This window comes from Solanum lycopersicum, chromosome 10 (genome assembly GCF_036512215.1).
Source record: "Solanum lycopersicum chromosome 10, SLM_r2.1".
NCBI classification, from domain to species: domain Eukaryota; kingdom Viridiplantae; phylum Streptophyta; class Magnoliopsida; order Solanales; family Solanaceae; genus Solanum; species Solanum lycopersicum.
This window is the reverse complement of record NC_090809.1, coordinates 40,629,090-40,649,395: the sequence shown is the minus strand read 5'-3', so window position 1 is coordinate 40,649,395 and position 20,306 is coordinate 40,629,090. Positions and strand designations below refer to the sequence as shown.

At 36.3% G+C, this 20,306-nt stretch overlaps 1 pseudogene; it reads left to right on the top strand.

Moving 5' to 3' along the window:
• The first annotated feature begins 1,980 nt into the window (after nucleotides 1-1,980).
• LOC109121272 (L-type lectin-domain containing receptor kinase IX.1-like) lies at nucleotides 1,981-19,580 on the top strand (annotated as a pseudogene).
• The last annotated feature ends 726 nt before the right edge of the window (nucleotides 19,581-20,306 follow it).

Here is a 20,306-nt window from a genome sequence, read left to right as displayed (position 1 = left end):
GTCTTGGTTTTTAATTTGATCTGAGGGAATATTTGCCAGAATGGGTAACTTTTGTTTTCTCAAGTGCAACAGGAAACTTCACTGCAATAAAAACCATATATTTTTGGAATTTTACTTCTTCTTTCAAATATAATGGAAACATAACTTATCCAGATGTACCCCAACCAAGCCCTATGCCAGAGGATACTACAAGCAAAAATAAGTCAAGACTAGTGATTTGGATTGTTTTCTGGTGGTTGTGTTTCGATAGCATTATCTTTGATATTATTGGTTGTTCCATGAACAATGAATTTGAAAGAAGTTCTTGTTAAATATCTATAACATCAGTCTTGGTTTTTAATTTGACCCAGTGTGTGGTACAACAATTTTTTAGCTTAAAGTTTTTAGGTTGATATTTCTTGAGTACGTAATAGTTTTCTTATTTATGTGTTGCTGATAATTTTTGTAAGTATTTATAGGACCATTAACCGATGGAATAAAATATATCTATCATTTTATCTACACACTGCTTATCTTACTCTTCCGCTACAATACTTTGTATTAAACTTATTATTTTGTTCGGCTCTTCATTTGGTATCAGCGCGTGGTTTTTCTATGAAAATCACTTACTGTAGTTTTTCTTTCTATTGCGATGATATGACGGTCCTACAGGCTGGTGGCGGAATGAAAAAGCTCAACAACATCAACTACATTACATGATTGACTTGTATATTGTCTTATATGCAAGGGAAAGATTAATTGTGGGAGATTGTCAATGGCACTGAGGTGGCACAACTAGAAGTAGAAGATGCAACGACTGAAGAAGAGGATGTGCTTGAGCACAAATAAGATGCCACTACCCTAAAGAAGAATTGGGATACATTCACCAGTTATTTATTAGAAAAAATGACACAAGCCTCCATCTCTTAAAGAGTTAATTAATTTTGATAGCACAATGGAACATCACAATTGCACAATACTCTTATAAGGTAAAGATGTTATGTAGAGACATTTCACAGTTAGATCCACAAGCTCCAATTGGAGGGACGAGGATGAAGTGAATCATCATCATGCTTTGAAGCATGAATATCTTCATTGCTGCTACACAAGGATGGAAAATTAAATCTTCAATTGTAGAATTCAAGAATATTCTAGCTGGACGGGAAACTTTGGACAAGCAAATGGGAGAAGCTTCACTTATGATGGAGCTTCACTCTATGTCAATAATGGAAGCTAAAATTTCATGCCGCATGGTGCCAGTGTATCTAAAGAACGATGACGAGATGGAAGGTAGCCAAGGTAAAGAGAGAAATCGTGGAAGGGGTGGTTTGAAGAATTATGTACATGTAATGCATCCATTACCAAGGTTGATGAGGAATGGGATACTGAAGCTTTCTTCACTATCAAAGACGAGGATCTAGATTTCACAACTTTAATATCCAATCCAATTGACTTGTTGATTGGATTGTTGATTCAGGCTGCTCAAATCAAAATATTAACCTCTTATAATCAAACATAATCAATAATGACAAATGCATACACTAACCAGTCATTTTATGCAAGAAAGGAGCGAGCTATACACAAAGAACATATTCCCAAAATGATGGAGTTCAGTTGATTGCCGAAATAAAGAAGCAAAATTTTGGTCAACCAGATCAAATATTGTCACTTGCAAACAATCAGAGAGAGACACGAAAGGAAGAGAATCCTTCAAATTAACCGAGAAGGACACTAAGCTTAAGTCAAGGTACAACTTAAAGAAGCAATCACGTCCAACATTTTTGGATCGCATTAATGAGAAATCAAATCAAGAAAAGAAGATTAGCCCAGCAAGGAAAGAATTGATTTGTCTTGCACAGATGTTATAGGAAGAAATTAAATATATTCAATGCTTCCTCGAAAATACGAACATAGAAAATAGAAGGACTTTTTTGCCAGTTGAAAATATAAAAACATTACTTTATTATTTGGACTAGTGTAGCAACATACATTTGATTAACTATGGCTGTTTTTGCATCTTTATCATACTTTGTTTTGATAATCCCCTTTGTCACTTCACTCTCCTTCAATTTTCATAGTTTTAATCCCAATGATCATATTATAACATATGAAGCAGATGCTTATTCAGAAAATAGTGTAATTTAATTCACCAAAATCGGTTTAAACCTCAGCATAGGCCGAGCTAAATATTCTAAAACCCTCAATCTTTATGACAATACCTGTTGAAATGTCACAGATTTCTCAACGCATTTCTCCTTTGTAATCAATTCATTTGGGAAGAATTAATTTTTTTTAATGGTCTTACATTTTCCCTCGCTGCTGAAGGTTCAGTAATTCCTGATAAACTCTTTGCCGCAATAGAGGAACTTGGCTTTGAAGTGCTAATAATCAATATTCACTGAGAAATCACCATTTTGTTGTAGTTGAGTTCGACATCTATACTAACTAATATGATACACGGGGTGATCATGTAGGTATTGATGTCAACTCCATGCAATCCTATGCTACTGTGAACAGGTTTAGTAGAATTCCCAATGGTACGTAAACTAATGCCTGGATTACTTATAATTCAATCACAAAAAATTTTAGTGTTGTCTTCACTGGTTTCAAAAAACAAGTGAATACTATAGTCACCTTCCTGTAGAACCTATCTTACAATATTGATCTAAGAGAATATTTGCCATAATGGGTCATTTTTGGCTTCACAGGTGCAGCAAGAAACTTCATTGAAATACATATTATATATTCTTCGAATTTTACTTCTTCTTTCAAATATAATAACAACAGAAAACATCCAGATGTACACCTACCAAGCCCTGTGCCAGAGGATTCTTTAAGAAAAAATAAGTCAAGATTAATGATTAGATTGATTTCTTCTAGGTGTGTTTCGATAGTTGTAGCTATTTTTATATTATTTGCATTTTGGATAAAGATATAGGTGAGAGAATATGAAGATATATTATTGATGGATCCCTGACTTATGAATTTGAAAGAAGCACATGAGAAAAAAGTTCTTGTACACTAAATTGGTCTTATGTACAAATAACTTTTCACGGGAAGAGATGCTTAGCAAATTTAACCTGGGGCTTCTAGGATAGATTTGCGGATGCAAACCACGGACACCAGCATAGACCTTGGGTCACTCTATGGTCCTTGGGTGGCGGCCGTAAGTCGCACCTGCAACATCTCAAAATAAGCACTGCGGTATGTTTTTGTATACAGGATGTTAAATTAGTAGAGAACAAGTTTCTAGTAGAAATCTCTATACCACATACCTACGTGTTGCATAAGATGATTGTCTTAGATAGACATTATCTAGTGGATCCACAATATATAGAAGTTCATGGTTTTACCTTTGAAAGTAGGACACCTATTTTCAGTGTGGGATAGACACTGTTTGTTAATAGGTCACATGGTCTAGCATTTCAATTAAAAGTAAATCTCCCACAATAATGAACTAAGAATACTTCTTGAAGTGTCTTATGAATGTTTAAATATGTTAGTTTCAATAACCGTGTTTACCTTATGATTTATGTTTTCACACTCTTTTAATTCATGTTTAGTTTAGTCATTACATTTTGTAACATTACAGAAAATGTACTTGTCAAGTGAAGAACCTAGAAGGTTTTTAAGAATGCGTATTGGGGTAAATAGGAAGCCCAATGCCCAATATAGAGAAATATTGGACATATTATAGAATATTGGCTTAAGGATGTTAGCCAATTTCTATGTATACACAAGTATTTAAAATATAACCCAAGCTTGTTTATGAATTGTGCCTTCAATGAAAACCCTAAGCTAACACTATTGATGCTCAACTCAACACATTAGGTACTAGGTATCCAAGCCTCAATCCTAGGTATCATAACACATAACCATTTAAAATGATCATGTATATTACGCAATACCCAAGGAAATACTGAGGATCCTTGGAACAAATGAAAGTACACTCAACAAACATTCCAAATGAACCTTCCATAATAGTTAGTTATGAAAGTACACGTAGCACATGTGCAATCACATGGAAAACACACGTGCAATCGACCAAGGGACCACTCTAACCGATTTGGTTAGAGTGGTTGGGGACAGCGCACGTCAGGGACTAGCCACATGGGACCAAGCTCCCTAATATGTTCTAGACCCTAACTAACTGACCTAACTAACTATCTAACCTAGGACCAACGAAAAATAACTAACTAAGGGACCCGAAAACCTAAGACCTACTAGGGTGACACCAAATCGTGTAACTAACTAAGAGACATCCTAGTACCTAACCTATGATGGTCCAAAGGGTTGGTTATGGTCCTAACAACATAGGGGTACTTTAATAATTACCCTAGGAATCTTAATTAATTAAATTTGAAACTTTATTAACTAGTTTATATGGACAAAACCGAAACCACTCAGCAATTTCTAGATTTCGATTAAGTTAAGCATTATTTTATTTCTAGTCAATTTAGGACGGGTGTTTTGGTAATTAGCTAATTAAGTTATTTTAGTTAATTTATATAGTCTAATATTGAATTAATTAACATTAATTTCTTTTTAAAGACTTAGACTCACGTTATTCATCAAAAACGCTACAACTAAAAACAAGTGAAAACGTAAAGAAACCCTAGACGATTTCAAGCAAGTTTTTCAAGGTTTTTGTGCGAATTGAAAGGTGATTTTCGTAGATTTGATTCTACAGTAAGGTATGGGTTTTCTCTCCTGGATTCTTTTATCCAAGAGGCTTTTCAATCATTTTGAAGTCAAGAATATCGAAACTAGAGCATATTGATTGAATGTGATTCTAACTGATCATAATGTGTATGTTTTAGTGATTTATATGTTGAATGAAACTTACATGTTAGATCTGGAATCTTAGAATGTTATTAAATGATATATTGAATGTTGTAATGCCTAATTTGTTCTAGAAGATGAAATTGTTATAGGTTATTCATTGAATTGTTTCATAGGCTAATCAAAGATTTAAAGTTTGCTTGTTTAACATGATTGATTATTATAATGTATTTATGAAGTAATTGGCATGGCTTGTGATAATGTTATGACAAGTAACTGCTGAAATTGTGATTTATGTCAATAAATTAGCTAGTAAAACTATGTCCAATCATATTATTTCAAAATCATGTAAAGTGATACCAATCTCTACATCAATGAACTCATAACATAGGTTATGCCAATCAATGGGACAAGTCCCAACATACCCTATCTACATAAACTTATGAATATTATAGCATTGTATATGTAGTTATAACTTTCATAATGAATTGTATAAAACTACCATAAATATTGAACAAGTTAAGGTGTGTAATGAAATAACTAAAATCTTACGTTAAGAAATTGAACTAATATAGAGTGTTAAAAGAAGTGACAAAAGTCTCAATTACACTTAATCGTTTATCTCAAAAATACTCACAAAGGAGGGTGCTAGAGTCAGTGAGACAAATCTCAGTTGAACAATGATGATAATGTAAGACTTTAGTTCATATTCATCAAGCAAATAAAGGGATGACAAGTCATGCATAGAGTTAAGTATACCTCATAACTAGAATCAAGCTTTCATAATGTTTGAGTCAACTCAAAAGGATAATAAAATAAAATAGATCTGAGCTTAGCACCGATAGACTAACAATGAGCTTGTGTAAGCACACGTAAGCCTCATAAGATGAGATCACCACCCAGGTGGACTAGGGTATCCATACGTCTCCTAGTCTTCAAACTATATTTGCCAGCATAAAGGTACCCTAGCAGTAGGTTTCACTTTGGCCGGTGATTCCACCTCTCATCGGTGTGGGGGAGACACTGAATTTCATGTTTAGATCACATGATCTATGTCGGTTAAAGCTCAGGAAAGTATTCGGGTCACTATATCTATGAACCCCCTTTTTAGGTGGGGTAGACACAGAACTTGGGTCACCTTAACAAGTGAACCACCTCTTTTTGAAGTGGGGGAGACAGTAGAATTCATGTTATCTCACATGATCTACTTTCTTTACTTTTAAAGAATTCATTAATAGAGTAAAAAATAATGAAAGTACCATGTTCAAAGTGATCAACAGAGTAAAGAATTAGAAATGTACGTTCATAGTGAACTAAGTAAAGGAAGAGCTTAAGAATGCCAATCATTAATGTTGATAAGAATGATGTTTTGACAAGTTAGTGGTTTATTCTAATATTGGAGTACGAATCCCAGATCTATATATCTCAAATAATCAATAAAAAGGCATAGACATTAAAGATTGTCTTATAAGTATATTCATGCCAAATTTAACAAAGAATGAGAAGTATAACTCATTAGTAGAGTAGTCAAATCATTTCCTTAGTATTGTAAGTTACATACTCGATTCATTGTAGGTATGGGACTACAATGAATCATTGCACTTGTAAGTAAAACATAGGACCAAAGGAGATCATTGAACTACACAACAGAAAGACAAAAAATCCTGAAAAAATAAACTAAGGCTGGAGAGGTGAGCTCTCGGCCTGAGGGAGCAAAAATATTATATTTTGTTTAAGTTGTTCTAAAATTATTTTCATGATTCCAAGGTCTTATGTTCATATAAAAAATGAGTTGTATGCCTTAAGTGCATGAGAAAATGTCATATTCATATCATGAATCATAAGTAACGATTTAAGAAAGTAATGTGACTTGCCTTTCTAGAAATGGCATGTTGCATTAGGAAGAGATTTCCTTGATCATGCATAGATCTTAAGTGTTTATGTGCATGCACCCATACTTAGTACAAGTGTGTACTAACCCCATATATTATAACTATTTTATAGGCACAAGTTCTAGAAATGATTGAAGACTAGACGAAGCGGTTTGGATTAGCGATTTCCAGACTTTGGTAGGTCCTCTTGTGTTCGAGGATGCAACATTAATTATTATAGCTTAGTACATTAGATACAGCTAGTGGGTGCTGTCCCTAGCATCTCATTTAAAACCTTTTTTCAAACGTTTGTAAGAAGGCCGATTTGACAAACTATTATTATTATTATGATCCATCATTTTATTTGTTTAATCTATTGATAGATTGTTGCTTAGTTTGAGCCTATTAGAATATAACTCTTATGCAGTATTATATGATGTCTAATTTAACTTCATTATATTCTAAAAAGTTTTAAATTTTTCGCAAATTAAACTGTATGATTGTGATGAAAGCTAAGAAGAGTTTAGTCTGCAACCCGTGAGAGGTTAACGACACCAGTTGCATTTGGATTCGAGAATCCTAGTGTGAAAAATTGGTATTAGAGCATGAGGTTAAATTACCTAGGAACTAAGGCTCAACACAACCATGTTTCATGGTTTCTAACTTTTGGTTTTGAAGTGCACCCGCAATGATCACATAGAGACTTTGTGATGTTAGGAATCTTCCCTTCTTCTGCTCTTTATCGTGCTACCTAGATCTTTGACATTTTGTGTCATTCTAGCATCTAACTTCCTTCTTGTGTGTACATGGAGAAAAATGAACAGAAGAATTAGGATGGTCGTGTGGTCTAAGGCGCCAGACTCAAGACATGGTCTTCACAAGAAGGGCAATGATAGTAATGCCCAGCGTGACAGAAAGATGTGTTGTAAGTGTGGCCATTCGCATGAAGGGGAGTGCATGGTAGAATTTAATGGATGCTATAGATGTGGTAGAAATGAGTTGTATGCCTTAATTGCATGAGAAAAAATCATATTCATAGCATAAATCATAAGTAACGATTTAAGAAAGTAAAGTGACTTTACTTTCTAGAAATGACATGTTGCTTTAGGAAGAGTTTTCCTTGATCATGCATAGTCCTTAGGTGTTTATGTGCCTACACCTATACTTAGTACAAGTGTGTACTAACCCTACATATTATTACTATTTTTATAGGCATAAGTTCTAGAGAATATTGATATTCTTAGTACAAGTGTGTACTAACCCTATATATTATTACTATTTTTATAGGCACAAGTTATAGAGAAGATTGAAGACTAGATGAAACGGTTTAGATTAGTGATTTATAGACTTTGGTAGGTCCTCTTGAGTTCAAGGATGCTACATTTACTATTATATCATAGTACATTAGATATAGCTAGTGGGTGCTGTCCCTAGCGTTTCATTTTAATCATTTTTTCAAGCGTTTGTAAGAAAGACAATTTGGCAAACTATTATTATTATTATGATCCATCGTTTTATTTGTTTAATCTATTGATAGATGATTTCATAGTTTGAGCTTATTAGAATATTACACTTATGCAGTATTATATGAAGTCTAAGTTAACTTCACTATATTTTAAAAAGTTTTAAATTTTTTGCAAAATATGATTCTGATGAAAGCTAAGAAGAGTCTTATTTGCGACCTCTGAGAGGTTAACGACGCCGGTTGCATTCGGATTCGAGAATCCGGGTGTGAAAAAATTGGTATTAGAGCATGAGGTTAAATTACCTAGGAACTAAGTCTCAACAAAACCACGTTGCATAGTTTCTAACTTATGGTTGTGAAGTGCACTGCAATCATGACTTAGAGACTTTGTGATGTTAGGAATCTTCCCTTCTTCTGCTCTTTATCGTGCTACCTAGATCTTTGACATTTTGTGTCATTCTAGCATCTAACTTCCTTCTTGTGTGTACATGGAGAAAAATGAACAGAAGAATTAGGATGGTCGTGTGGTCTAAGGCGCCAGACTCAAGACATGGTCTTCACAAGAAGGGCAATGATAGTAATGCCCAGCGTGACAGAAAGATGTGTTGTAAGTGTAGCCATTCGCATGGAGGGGAGTGCATGGTAGAATTTAATGGATGCTATAGATGTGGTAAGAGTAGGCCCATGGTAAGGGACTACCCAAATGAGAAGAATCAGGCCAAGGCAGATACTCAACCTCGGCCTAATCCTACTGCTGTAGACGAACCTCCCAAGAGAAATCGGGTGCAATGTGTTGAAAGGAAGAGCTGAACAAGATAAGTTCGCGGATGTGGTTACTTGTCACTTTCTTGTATTTTCTTTTCATGTTTATGCATTGATAGATTCACGATCTAGCTTGTCGTTTGTTATTCCGTTAGTAGCTAGTAAATTTGACTTGCTTCGTGAGATATAAGATGAGCCATTTCTAGTTAGTACTCCTATAGGAGAGAGTATCAGAGCCTAAAGGGTATATAGAGCTTCCCCAATAACTATTCTTGATAGAGTTACTTATGCGGATCTAATAGAATTAACCATGCTTGATTTTGTTACAAATTTGGGTATGGATTTGCCCCATGAATGCTATACTACCACAAACTATCGAAATAGGGTAGTAAGGTTTCAGTTTCCAAATGAGTTAGAGTTGAAATGGAAATGGCATGGTTCAAATCCAACAAGACAAATATATTACAATCTGAAAGCCAACAAAATGTATCTAAGGGTTAGGAGTCGATGAGAACCTTTCTTACGAAGAGGTTTCCGTTGAAATTTTAGATCGGTAAGTGAAACGGTTACGGAACAAGAAGGTTGCCACCGTAAAGGTGTTATGGAGGAAACACCTTGTTGTGGGAGAAACATGAGATGTCGAGGCCGATGTGAGATCCCGTTACCCTCACTTATTCAGTTCTTAAGGTTATATATACTCTCCGTTAGTCCAATTTCGTTAATGAGACTATAAATCTTACTGCATTAGGCAGTTTTGTCATTCAAAGTCCATAACTGTAAGTTTTATACTTGCAGCATATGAGTTAATATGAGTTCATGCTTGCATTCATGTTGCTGTTTTTGTATAGCGTTTGCGTGATTTATGTGTTGCATGAGTGTGATGTGCAGTAAGTTTAAGTAAGATTGAGAAGGAAGTTCTTCAATCTCAGATATGAATCTTCAAATATGCTTAGATTAATGTGCATCATCAAAAGTAAGTTGTGAATCATATATTCACAAAGTAAAATTTCAAGTATGTTAATGTGTTTTTTCGAAAATACCCTCTTTGATTCAACACATGTATAGTGTGATTAGGGAACGAATGTTATTAAGGGAGGATAATGTAACATTTCAGAAAATGTACATGTCTAGTGAAGAGCCTAGTAAGATTTTAAGAAGGCGTATTGGGGTACGTAGGAATTTCAATGCCCAAATTGAAAAATATTGGGCATATTATAGAATATGGATTGAGGAAGTTAGCCAATTTCAATGTATACACAAGTATTTAAAATATTACCCTAGCTTGTTTATGAATTTTGCCTTCAATGAAGACCCTAAGCTAAAATCATTGACGTTGAACTCAACACATTAGGTACTAGGAATCCAAGCGTCAAGCCTACGTACCATAACACATAACCATTTAAAATGATCATGTATATTAAGCAATGCCCAAGGACATACTGAGGATCCTATGGACAATAAGTAAACATTCCAAATGCACCTTCCAGAATAGTTAGTTAGGAAAGTACACGCAACACCTGTGCAAGCACATGGTAAACACACGTGGAATCAACAAAGGAACCACTCTAACTGATTCGGTTAGAGCGGTTGGGGACAGGCTCACGCCAGGGTCCAGCCACATGGGATAAAGCTCCCTAACTGGTGCTAGACCCTAACTAACTAACTAACCTAGGAAAAACCAAAAATAACTAATTAGGGGATCCGAAAACCTAAGACCTAGTTGGGTGACACCAAATCGTGTAACTAACTAATAGACAACCTAATACCTAACCTAGGATGGTCCATAGGGTTAATTATGCTCCTAACAACTTAGGGAAACTTTAGTAAATACCCTAGGATACTTAATTAATTAAATTAGGAACTTAATTGATTAATTTATATGGACAAAACCGAAACCACTAAGCAATTTTCACATTTCGTTTAGGTGAAGCGTTCTTTTTTTTAGTGGATTTAGGAGGGTTATTTTGGTAATTAGATAATTAAGTTATTTTAGTAATTTATATAATGTAATATTGAATTAGTTAACATTCAGTTCTTTTTAAAGACATAGACTAACATTATTTATCAAAAATGCTACAACTAAAAACAAGTGAAAACATAAAGAAACCATAGACGATTTCAAGGAAGTTCTTCAAGGTTTTCGTGTGAAGTGCAAGGTGATCTTCATAGATTTAATTCTATAGTATGGTATGGGTTTTCTCTACTGAATTCCTTTCTCCAAGAGGATTTTCAAAAATTTTGAAGTCAAGAATAGCGAAATTAGAGCATATTGATTGTATGTTTTTCTAACTGATCTTTATGTGTATGTTTTAGTGATTTATATGTCGAATGAAACTAACATGTTAGATCCGAATACTTAGGGTGTTATTAAATAAGATGTTGAATGTTTTAATGCCTACTAGTGTTCAAGAAGATGAAATTGTTATAGGTTATTCATTAAATTGTTTTATAAGCTAATCAAAGGTTTAAAGTTGGATTGTTTAACATGATCGATTATTACAATGTATTTATGAAGTAATTGGCATGGCTTGTGTTAATGTTATGACAAGTAACTGGTAAAATTGTGATTTATGTCAACAAATTAGCTTGTAAAACTATGTCAAATCATCTTACTTCAAAATCATGTAAAGTGATACCAAACTCTACATCAATGAATTCATAACATAGGGTATTCCAATTAATGGGACAAGTCCCAACATACCCTATCCACATAAACATATGAACGTAATAGCATTGTATAAGTAGTTATAACTTTATTTAGAATTGCACAAGACTACCAATAAACGTTGAATAAGTTAAGGTGAGTAATGAAATAACTAAAAGCTTAAGTTATGAAATTGAACTAATATAGAGTGTTAAAAGAAGTGAGAAAATTCTCAATTATACTTAATCGATTATCTCGAAAATACTCACATAAGAGGGTGGTAGATTCCATAAGTCAAGTGTTACTCGCACCATGATGATAATGTAAGACTTAAGTTCATATTCATCAAGCAAATAAAGGGATGACCAGTCATGCGAAGATTAAAGTATACCTCATAACTACAATCAAGCTTTCATAATGTTTGAGTCAATTCTAAAAGATAATAAAATAAAATTGATTTGAGCTTAGCACCTATAGACTAGCAATGAGCTTGTACCGGCACATGTAAGACTCATGAGATAAGATTACGACCCAGGTGGACCAGGGTCTCCGTACGTCTCCTAGTCTTCGAACTTTGTTTGCCAGCATAAAGGTACACAAGCAGTAGGTTTCACTTTGGCCGGTGATTCCCCCTCTCTTCGGTGTGGGAGAAAAACTGGATTTCATGTTTAGCTTACCTGATCTATGTCGGTTAAAACCCAGGAAAGAATTTGGGTCACTACAGCCATGAACCCCTCTTTAAGGTGTGGTAAATACACTGACTTGGTTTCAATCAAGCCGGTGAACCCCCCTTTCGGTGTGGGGTAGAAACAGAATTTGGTTCACCTTAACTAGTGAATCACCGTTTTGATAAGAATGACATTTTTACAAGTTACTGGTTTATTCTAATATTGGAGTATGAATATATGTCACCAGATCTATATATCTCAAATAATCAATCAAATGGCATAGACAATAAAGACTGGCTTATAAATATATTCATGCCCAATTTAAAAAGAATGAGAAATATGGCTCATGAGTCGAGTAGTCAAATCATTTTCTTAGTCTTGTGAGTTACACACTCGATTCATTGTAGGTATAGGACTACAATGAATAATTGAACTTTTAACTAAAACATAGGACCAAAGGAGATCATTGAACTTTACAACAGAAAGATGAAAAAGACTTAAAAATAAACTAATGCTTTAGAGGTGAACTCTCGGCCTAAGGGAGCAAAAATAATAAGTTTTGTTTATGTTCTTCTAAAGTTATTTTCATGATTCGAAGGTCTTATGTTCATATATAAAATGAGAAATATGCCTTAATTTCATGTGAACATGTCACATTCATAGCGTGAATCATAAGTAACAATTTAAGAATGTAAAGTGACTTAACTTTCTAGAATGGACATGTTCCTTTAGGAAGAGCTTTCCTGGATCATGCATAGTCCTTAAGTGTTTATGTGAATACACCCATATTTAGTCAAGTGTGTACTATTTCATGTATTATTACTTTTTCTACTGGCGCGGGTTCTAGAGAAGATTAAGGACTCGAAGAAGCGATTTGGATTAGAGATCACCAGACTTTGGCAGGTCCTCTTGAGTTTGAGGATGCTACATTTATTATATAGCTTAGTACATTTGACTATATGATTGTGATGAAATCTAAAAATATGCTAGTCTGCAACCTCTGATAGGTTAACAACACCGGTTGCATTCGGATTACAATATCCGGGTGTGACACATATCATGAAAATGCGTGTTTTTAGCATGATTTCAAAATTTTTATGCATGTCTTTCATATTTATTGTATCTTTGTACAAAAGAATACTCTTGCTTACATTTACGATCCAAATGTAGGGTCTGATACTCCAGGTTCGCACTCCCACGGCTAGGGATCTTTATGATAGATTTGAAGATTGGTGAGTCCTCATGTTCTGAGGACCAAACTTTTATTCATTTTGTCATTACTATTCATCTTTGGACTTGATGTACACGTTGTTTGGTAAAATACTACAATATTGATATTAAATTGGAACTGTAAAATAATAAATAACTTATTACCAACACTGTGTCAATGGAAAACACTACCTTGAAAGCAATTTTTGCCCGACTCCAGTCAAATCGTAGTAGCATGTCGCTTCCCAAGGTTCCAGAGTTACAATTTTCTTGGTGCCTTTGAAAATGAGGGGCACTTCTATTTATATTACTTCCTAAGGAACAAAGTGCAATTAATATTTATTTGACATGTCCCAAAGATACTTACACTTTGGTCCCCTTGCTAGAGAATTCTACAATCCTTTGGGACCTTCTCTAGCCTTCTTGAGACTTCCAAAAGGTTTTAGAGTCCTCCGCACAACTCTAGAACATTTTGCCCCTATCCGGATGTGTAATCAGGATGTTATTCTAGTAGGACGTCACACGCTCCACCACCTGATGATACAACGACAACGGCGCATTGCTGCAACAACTCCTAGACTTTGTCCTTGAATTCTCACAACTTCATTTTTCTCCCGTGTGGCCTCCCATAGAGTTTTTCCCTTCCAATGCACCAGGAACACGACGCAGGCTTGTTTACCTCACTTCCATTTGGCTCTATAATATCTGATAGCCTCAATCTCCCAGTCGTGTTAGGCGGCAACAATAATGGGTGCTTGTTATGATCAGTTACATCTAGGATATTATACGTCTTGGGATGCTCGCATGAAACACCGGATGGATCTTGAAGTGTGAAGGTAACTCCAACTTGTACGAGATATTGCCCACCTTGGCAACGATCTTGAACGGAAACTTATATTTGCGCACTAAGTTTTGATGGACACCTCTTAGTGCCTTGAATTATCTTGGGTTGAATTTCACCAAGACCATGTTGCCTTCTTTATAGTCCGTGTCATGATGCATGCGGTCAGCGAACTTCTTCATCCTTTTGGCTGCCTTGTCAAAGTAGGACTTGGCAGTGTCAAGCTGCTCCCCCCTTCCCTTGGCAAGATAGTAGAAACCCAAACTGTTATCCTAAAAATCAGCAAACAAAGAATGCAGAGTTTGGGTCTGCTGGCCTATCGCCAGCTAAAATGGTGTGCGCCCAATGGACTCACTCCTCTAGGGATTATAGGAAAATTTCGCTATGTCTAGGAGTCTAGCCCAATTCTTCTGATTCGCACTAACAAATTGCCTTAGTAGCATTCCAATAGGTCTTTGACACATTCCGTGTGGCCGTCAGTCTGCAGGTGGAAACTTGTGGAGAAGTGAAGCTTCGTGCCAACTATCTCGAACAACTCTCTCAAAAAGTTCCCGATAAAACGGAGGTCTCGGTCGCTAATGATATGTCTTGGCATCCCCCAATATTTCAGCACGGTCTTGAAGAATAATCGAGCAGCCTCCTTTGCGGTGCAACCGGCTGTGGTGGGAATAAAGGTAGTATACTTTAAAAACCTATCCACCACGACCATGATCATACCAAACATGTCGGACTTAGTCAAGGAAGTGATGAATTCATAGTCACTCTCTCCCATGGGCCCTATGATATGGGTAGTGGATCTTTTAATCCTCCCGGATGCCTTTGTTCCACCTTGTCTTGTTGGAACACAAGAAAAGTATGCACATAGCACTCGATGTCATCCCGCATGTGCAACCAAAAGTAAATAGCCTTAATCAACGCCCTCGTACGTCTCTACCCCGGATGCCCATCCCATGGTGTATATTGGCTTTCCTTAATGATGTTCCGCCTGATAGACCCAAACTTGGGCATGTAGACCCTTCGACTTGTAGTGAGCAAAAGACCATATTCTACCCAAAAGCATTTGGTTTTACCTTGGGCAGTCAATTCCATCAGATTCTTGGTCTCTTGATCGTATTGCATGCCATCCTTGACTGCATCTTGAATGTCATAGTGAGTTGTAATGATGGAAGCATGTTCGGCCTTCCTACTTAGTGTGTCGGCCACGACATTGCCTCTTCCTGGCTTGTAATCTAAGACGTAGTCAAACTCGTCCAAAAAGTCTTTCCATCTAGCTTACTTTGGGGTGATATTTTTTTGTGATTGAAAGTAGCTAGTGTCCACGTTGTCGGTCTTAAGCACGAACTTGGAGCCCAGTAATTAGTGTCTCCATGTGCGTAGGCTATGTACAATGACCATCATCTCTTTCTCCTACACTATGTAACGTCGTTCGGTCTCATTTAGCTTACGGCTTTCGAATGATATTGGGTGTATATCTTGTATTAACACTCCCACAATGGCAAATTCAGATGCATCTGTATGTATTTTGAAAGAATTGGAGATGTCGGGAAGTGTCAAGACCAACTCTTTCGTCACTGCGGCCTTGAGACATTCAAACTCTCTTTGGCAATCCTCGCTCCAAACCCATGACTTATTCTTCTTTAACACCTTAGTCAGCACAGTGTCTTTAGCAGAGTAGCCATTAATAAACCTGCGATAGTAGTTCGCAAGTCCAAGGAAAGAATGTAGCTAAGTCACATTCGTGGGCGCCTCTCACTCCTGGATAGCATGACTCTTTGCCTCGTCCATCGTAGTTTGCCCTGGCTGATAACATGGCCTAACAAGTACACCTCGTGCTGGGAGAACTCGCACCTCTCCCGCTAGACATAGAGCTAGTTCTCCCATACGACTTGGAAGACTTTCCTCAAATTGTCCACCTTCTCTTCCAATGTGCTTCTATAGATGATATGTCATCCAAGTACATTATGACAAACTCATCCAAGTGGGGATGAAATATCTTGTTCATCAGCATGCAAAAGAAGGCAGGTGTGGTTGCTAAGTCGAATGGCATCACCAACCCCTCGTATGATGCATCTCAGGTCATGTGCGTTATATTTGGCTCGTTCTCCTTCCTCGACACATACTTGGTAGTAGCCTTCCTAGGATCCATCCTGGTGAAGTACATGGTCTTCCCGTCTATCAAACAAGTCTACAATTAGTGGGATATTATATTTGTTCTTTATTGTTACCTTATTGAGCGCCCGATAGTCAACGCATAAGTGCAACAACCTGTCTTTCTTCTTCTGGAATAGCTCTGGCGTGCCATAAGGTGCCTTGGATGGACGGGTGACCGACCTCGAGGATCTCATTCAAATGTTTCCTTAGCTCCCCTAACTCAGGCGGAGCCATACGATAAGGTGCATGTGTGGGTGGCTTGGCTCTGGCCTCCAACTTTATTCTGTGATCTACCTCGCGCCTCGGAGGTAGGTTCTTCGGCAAGTAATCCGGCATCACGTCTTTGTTTTCTCTAAGAAACTTCTGTTTGATTGGTTGCAAGGACTCCATATTACCATTGTCTTTTCCTGAAACTACAATGGTATCCAGAAACGTAGGTTCTTCTTTATTTAGGACCTTCACCATCTACATGGCCGATAAGTGGGCGTATCATTTTTTTGGCACCTTCGCTAGAGGTACCATGCATGACCCTTCCCGCTCCATGACCATGAGATGTTGAAGGTAGGGGTTGATCATCGTGCAGTGCTGGAAGAACTCCTTTACGTATGCCCCAATAATTCCCGTTTTCTACAATTCATAGAACATGCGCTTAATCTCATACATGACCTTGCTAGGGAAGAAGACTTTCTTGAATGATTCGCAGAATTGCTCCCACATGTTCATGGTGCACGTCTCTTTCCCAGTCTCGAACTCTTTGCACCTTCACCATAGCATAGCTATCTTTGACAGTTACAACACGACAATGTTGATCTTATTCTCGTCGCTTCTAACCTGACTACACTTGAAGTAATATCCTAACTGCCATAGAAATTTATCAATCTCTTCAGCGTCACGGACGCCCTTGAATATTGGTGTCTTGGTATCATCAACCCTGGGCTCTCTATCACGGTCGGGTGATGTAGATCCTCCAATCACCACACCTTTCTTGAGTTTTTTCACTTCGACCTTTAGTGTATCGATTGTGCTAAGCTCGCCCATAAGACGACAATATAAGGAAGTGATGGCCTCCTTCATCTTAAACTCGGCGTTGGCGACTCCCTTTGTATCTCACTCTCCTTCAATTTTGATAGTTTCAGTTCCAATAATGAGAATATAACATATGAAGCAGATGCTTATTCAAAAAACAGTGTAATTTAGCTCACCAAAAACAGTTCAGACTTCTACATAGGCTGAGCTACATATTCTAAAACACTTTATATAAGAGACAAGGACTCTGGGAATGTCATAGATTTCTGAATGCATTTTTCCTTCAGATTCAATTCTCATGGCAGAAACTTATATTCTGATGGTCTTAATTTTTTCCTCTCCCCTGCAGGTTCAGTAATTCCCGATAAACACTTTACTGCAGGAGAGGGACTTGGCCTTGCATATGTTGATCAACAATATTCATCAAAAAATCACCATTTTGTTGCTGTCGAATTTGACATTTTTACCAACTATTATGATCCACGGGGTGATCATGTGGGTATCAATATCAACTCTATTCAACCTGTTTCTAATGTGACCTAGTTTAGCGGCACTCCCAATGGTACGATGCCTGGATTACTTATAATTCAATCTCAAAAAATCTTAGTGTTGTCTGTACTGGTTTCACACAACAATGGAATACTATTTTTTTCACCATCCTGTAGAACCTATCTTACATACTTTATATAAAGGAATATTTGCAGTGTGGGTAACTGTTGGCTTCTCAAGTGCAATAGGAACCTTCTGTGCAATACATACCATATATTCTTGGAATTTTACTTCTTCCTTAAACTATTATGGCAACATAACTGATCCAGATATACATATACCATGCCCTGTGCTTAATCTATATGTAACCCTACAAAGCCTTGTGCTATATCCAAATATACCCCTACCAAGACCTATGCTAAATCCAGATGTACCCCTACAAAGCCATGTGCCAGAGGATACTTCAAAGCAAAAATAAGTTAGGAGTAGTGATTGGATTGATTTTTGGTTTTTGTGTTTTGATAGAACTATTTGTTTTTATATTGTTTGCATTTTTTAAGAAATAGGAAGGTGAGAGAAGATGAAGATGATGATGATATTATTGATGGTTCGATGACTAATGAATTTGAAGGAAGCACAAGACCAAAGAAGGTTTTGTAAAGTGAGTTGGTTAGATAAACAAATAAATTTTCACGGGAAGAGATGCTTGGCCAGGGTGGGTTTGGATATGTTTGTAAAAGATATATGAATGAATCCAACTCCTATATTGATGTTAAGAGGATTTCAAGGTAGACAAAGCAATAAATAAAAGAGTATGCATCAAAAGTTAGGATTATCACTCGGATAAGACATAAACATATCGTGCAACTCATTGGTCGGTGCCATCAAAAAAGAAAAACTTCTACATATCTATGAGTTTATGCCTAATGGAAGCTTAGATTACAATCTTTTCAAGGGACAAAGCCATTTTACATGTACAATAAGATTCAAGATTTCTCAAGGCTTGGCCTTAGTGTTGTTTTATCAACATGAAGAATCAGAACAACTCCTATATTATGTTGGATTCCAATTTCAATGCCAAACTTGGGGATTTTTGTTAGCTAGGCTCGTTGACCATGATAAGGGATCTCAAACAACAGTTTTGGTAGGCACGATTGGTTGCAGGGCTCTTGAATGTGTAACCACTGGCAAAGCTAGCAAGGAAACATACACCCATAGTTTTAGTGTTGAAGCATTAAAAATAACTTATAGAAGGAAACCTATTGATCCTAAAGCTGAGGAGCATCAAGTAAATATTGTTGACTGGGTTTGGAAACTTTACAAGATGGAAAATATTAGTGATGCAGTTGATCTTAGACTCTCATCATAGTTCAATGAAGAGGAGGTGGAGAGCTTACAAATTATTTGTTTATGGTGTTCTAATACAGATAACAATTACAGGCCTTAAAAAGGCAAGCAATTCAGGTGCTTAATTTTGAAGCTCCATTTGCCACTCTCCCTCCACACAGGCCTATGCCAACATACTGCAGTACCTCACAATATGGATCAACTACTTCATTTGCATCGCCATACGACTCCTACGGTCCTCGGATTTCTGAAGTACACTCTTTAGGGAATAGAGACCATACTTGTTCTTCAAATAACACAGAAGGCAACATCTTTGCCCTCCGCAAGACTTATGTACACACGATGAAATTATTTTATAATTAAATTGTTTTGCTTTCAATGTTTCAATTTGTAATGTCAAGCATTTGTTCAATCCATTGTTATGAAGATAGTTGAATGTGTTGAGTCCATCCCACAAATTTTTGGTCAACTTTTGCTATTCCATTGCTACAAGTTTTTTTTTAAAGGAATAGTAATTAGAGTTGAAAATAAATGATTTGGTGGTTGTCAAATTGGTAAAATTAGCAACTCTTTTTTTACTTTGCTATATTATCTATGTCATTAGTGACATAGACATGGTTTTCTCCTTCTCTAAATATATCATTCTTTCTCATTTGTAAAACACACAAAGTTAGAGAGAAAAACCATTTTGAGAGCAAAGTGAGTTATTCCATAGACTATATAAGAAAAATAGCTTGTGAAGGAAAATAAAGTTTGAGCGATATTTTAGTAAGGTGGAAACTAAAAGAGTGTTGTTCCTTTTGAGTATAGTAGTCATTTTTTGTATTGTATTCGTTACTACACAGTGTAAAATTCCTTACTATGGTAATATCAATTGCTCCTCTTGGCCTGTGATTTTTCCCTTATTTAGAAGGGCTTCCACGTTAAATTCTAGGTATCATTATTTTCCCATTTGTTTCACTTACTTTTACCATATATATTTTTGTGTTTGTCCACATTTTCCCAACAAACAGGTATCAGATCCAAGGTTAAATCTGAGTATGCTATATGGTTGAAGCAGAGTCGAAACTTC